The sequence below is a fragment of the Penaeus monodon genome, chromosome 39, assembly GCF_015228065.2.
Source record: "Penaeus monodon isolate SGIC_2016 chromosome 39, NSTDA_Pmon_1, whole genome shotgun sequence".
Taxonomy (NCBI): Eukaryota; Metazoa; Arthropoda; class Malacostraca; order Decapoda; family Penaeidae; genus Penaeus; species Penaeus monodon.
In genome coordinates this window covers 7,606,683-7,610,891 of record NC_051424.1, presented here as the reverse complement: position 1 = coordinate 7,610,891, position 4,209 = coordinate 7,606,683, and the positions used below count along the sequence as shown (strand labels likewise).

General features: G+C 38.9%; 1 pseudogene; it reads left to right on the top strand.

Annotated features, from left to right (window-relative positions):
* Positions 1-200: 200 nt before the first annotated feature.
* LOC119597339 lies at positions 201-3,501 on the top strand (annotated as a pseudogene).
* Positions 3,502-4,209: the final 708 nt, after the last annotated feature.

Genomic DNA, 4,209 nt, shown 5'->3' with positions numbered 1-4,209 from the left:
TTTAATTCACCTCCCGTCCTCTGTGCTCAGCTCCGGACATTTATGCTATTCAGAAAGCCTCCTACAGTGACCACCGCCCTGCTTACCACTCAGTCAATTAGCCGATGACGTGGTTATTCGTGTTGGCAACAGAAAGCTTGTGTATATATAGCAAAGCGTCCTCTTATCGCGAGCTCCTACAGCCCACTTGACGTGTCTTTTGGAGAGTCGCCTCCCACCCCATTCCATATCTAACAGCCCCCCGCCCACGCCCCATTTCCACCCAGCCTAACCCCACCTCTCAATGCCCACGCCCGCCGCCCTCTGTACATGTAAGGTATATATAGAATCCCGCAATCTACTTATTGCCCGAAGACGCAGGTCCTCCCGCCAGTCTCCTTCCTCGGACACGAACATCCGCTTGTCCAGGTAATGGGTGTCCGGTGTTCGCGAGACAGAGTGATCAGCTGTTGTGCCCGGAAACGACGTTGAAAACCATTTCACTTGCGTTTGGTGACATTTGGCGTATACCGTGGGTTTCATGAACACTGTAAATGTTTGGTAGTAATGGCTGGACAGTGCTGAAGGACATATTAGCATTGAGTACATCTGACCGAGATATATTTATCCTGATAATTCGGAATTCCCATAAGATGACAATAGTACCACGTTGCAATAAGCGGACAGACATTACTGTGTTAACTAGCTAAAGTCACATGCATGGAAATGGCATTTTTACTCCAGATGTGTTTACATAACAATTCTAAACTTCGTTATTTATACAGGGGCTTTTTATTCACAGGGTGGGGGGGGGGGGGGGGGGGGGGGGGGGGGGGGGGGGGGGGGGGGGGGGGGCGGAACACCTTTAGAAGGCTTTTTTTTGTGTACTTCATTTTAGATGTTTTTACTTTGCAAATAATTCAAATATAAAGATATTATTACGAGATACAATCCATTTTTCTGCATTACATTTACACGACTGTGTTTATTAAGAATTACATAAGGATTATATCGTTTACCTCTTTGTCTACTGAGACCACTGCACAATCAGACTTATAGTCAATACAGACACCACATAGACCCACACATAATCCAATGGTGAGTTGACTATTCATTCCCAAACTATTCCACAATTCATGTTGATATGAGATTTTTTATGAATAGCAGGATTACCAGGAAACAGAGAAATCAAACGTCACAGTGACCTCTCATTCTTGCATTTTTTTTTCCTCTTTCCACCTCATTCCGCTCGTTCCTTTGTTCGTAGAGTTATTTCTATTACTACAACCACTACTAGTGTTATAAGTATTTTCTGTTACTATTTCTTATCATCGTTTTCGTCTTCCTCTTCCCCTTTATTTTAAGTTTCTGTTTGCTATTACGGATAGTTCTTCCACCTTCATCTTTTTCTTATTCTCATTCCATTTAATTATATATTTATTCTCTTGTGAAGTCAACTGCAGCGTTTTCATTTTTGCATTAAAATAATTATCATATTTGTCATAAAATTTAATTATCGGTGCTACCATTATCATTCATTATTATTGTTATCATTATTGTGATTATATTTTATCCTTCAAAATTTCCTTTCGTCTTCCAGTTGTCATTATTATCGTTATTCTCATTACCATTATCTAAATTATCTTTATTGTAGTTACATCTTCATTATCAATAATATTATCCTCGTCATCATGTTATTGTTGTTGCGTGAGGTTTTATCTTTATTATCATAATGATTGTTATCATAATCATTATTACCTCATGTCATTACCATTTATATTAATCATTAGCAGTTTCATCAATCTTACCATTCCGATTATTTTTATTATCATCAGCTATAACGACATTCTTACCATCGCTCTAGTCATTGTGTTTACTATTTTTCTTTCTTTTTCATTACCATATTCCTTATGCTTCTCTTCATTGTCTCCTTATAATTTCCTGTTCCAAATTTCCGTCCTTTAGTCATGATTTTCTTATTTATTTTCTACTTTGTTTTTTTCCCTGTGGAACTTCTTTTTGTTTCATCTTCTCGTCCTCCCCCCCCCTACCCCTTTATAACCATACCCACATCAAAATTCGGGAAATATTTCGAAATATAATAATTGTTGTGCGTCTTTACGTAATAGATATGCAGCAGGTGCATCTGTATAATAATGATTTTCCATCTTTTCAGACGTAAATTGCAAGAACAGAAATATGTGCGACGACGAAGCGACTGCCCTGGTCATTGACAATGGCTCCGGCCTCTGTAAGGCTGGCTTCGCCGGAGACGACGCCCCCTCGTGGCAACGGGGGGGGGGGGCTTTCCCCTCCCATCGTCGCCCGCACCCGTCATCAGGGTGTGATGGTCGGTATGGGTCAGAAGGACGCCTACGTCGGTGATGAGTCCCAGAGCAAGAGAGGTATTCTCACTCTCATGTACCCCATCGAGCACGGTATCATCACCACTGGGGACTACATGGAGAATATCTGGCATCACACTTTTCTACAACGAACTCCGTGTTGCTCCTGAGGAATCTCCCGTCCTCCTCACTGAGGCTCCCCTCAACCCCAAGGCCAACCGTGAGAAGATGACTCAGATCATGATCGAAACATTTAGCTGTCCTGCCATGTACGTGGCCATCCAGGCCGTGCTATCCCTCTACGCCTCTGGCCGTACCACTGGCATCGTTCTTGACTCTGGTGATGGTGTGTCTCACTGTGTCCCCATCTACGAAGGTTATGCTCTTCCTCACGCCATCATGCGTCTCGACTTGGCTGGTCGAGACCTAACTGATTATCTCATGCGAATTCTTACTGAACGCGGTTACTCATTTACTACTACGGCCGAGCGTGAGATCGTCCGTGATATCAAAGAAAAGTTATGTTATGTCGCCCTCGACTTCGAAGGTGAAATGGCACAGGCAGCCGCTTCGTCTTCCGTAGAGAAATCTTACGAACTTCCCGACGGTCAAGTCATCACCATTGGTAATGAACGTTTCCGATGCCCTGAGGCTCTCTTTCAGCCTTCCTTCCTGGGTATGGAATCTTCAGGTATTCATGAAACGGTTTATCAATCTATCATGAAGTGCGACGTCGACATCAGGAAGAGCCTTACGCCACACCGTCATTCTGGGGACCACCCATGTACCCTGGTATTCGCTGACCGCATGCAGAAGGAAATTACAACTCTGGCTCCTTCCACCATCAAGATCAAGATCATTGCTCCTCCTGAGCGCAAATACTCCGTGTGGATCGGCGGCTCCATCCTGGCCTCTCTCTCCACCTTCCAGTCTATGTGGATTTCCAAAGACGAGTATGATGAATCTGGCCCCGGCATTGTCCATCGCAAGTGCTTCTAAATTGTCGATATTGATAAGAATAAATTCACTTAAAACTCCGGATTTTCTAATGTGCGGTAGCTAAGATGAGAAGTACCTGAGATAAATTGGAGCTGAAGCGGGGGCCTTTTCAGTCCATGTAAAATTTACTCCTGTGATTGTCTGATGTAAGATTAACGAATATAATATATTTGGTTTTTATAATTTTTTTCACTGACCTTTATTTAACACACATACACAAAAAACCCCCCCAAAAAAAAACCAACACACACACACCACACACCACCACACACAACACACACACATATATATTATATATAGCTATATATATATACTATATATATATCTATAATATTATATTATTGTATATATATATATATATATGTATAATAATTTAGTATATATATATATTATATATATATATATATATATATTATCTATAATATATATATATATATATAATATAATATACATAAACATATGTTATGTGTTGTTGTGTATTTTTATATGTATAATGTATGTAAATATATATACATATATGTAATATATGTATAGATATATATATATTAATATATATATATATATATATATATATATATAATATATATATATAGATATATAGATATAGATATATATATGTCTTTATATTATATATAATATAATTATATATATATTATATATATATATTAATATATTTATATAGTATATATATAGTTATATATATTATATAATATATATATATATATATATATAATTATATGAACTGTGTATAGGTGTGTGTGTCTATGCACAGAAAGAGAGGTGGATATAGATACATTATATATGTGTGCGCATACAGATCCACATACAAATACACATGAAAACTAAATGTGTGTGTGTGTGTGTGCATGTGCAGATGTGTGTTTGT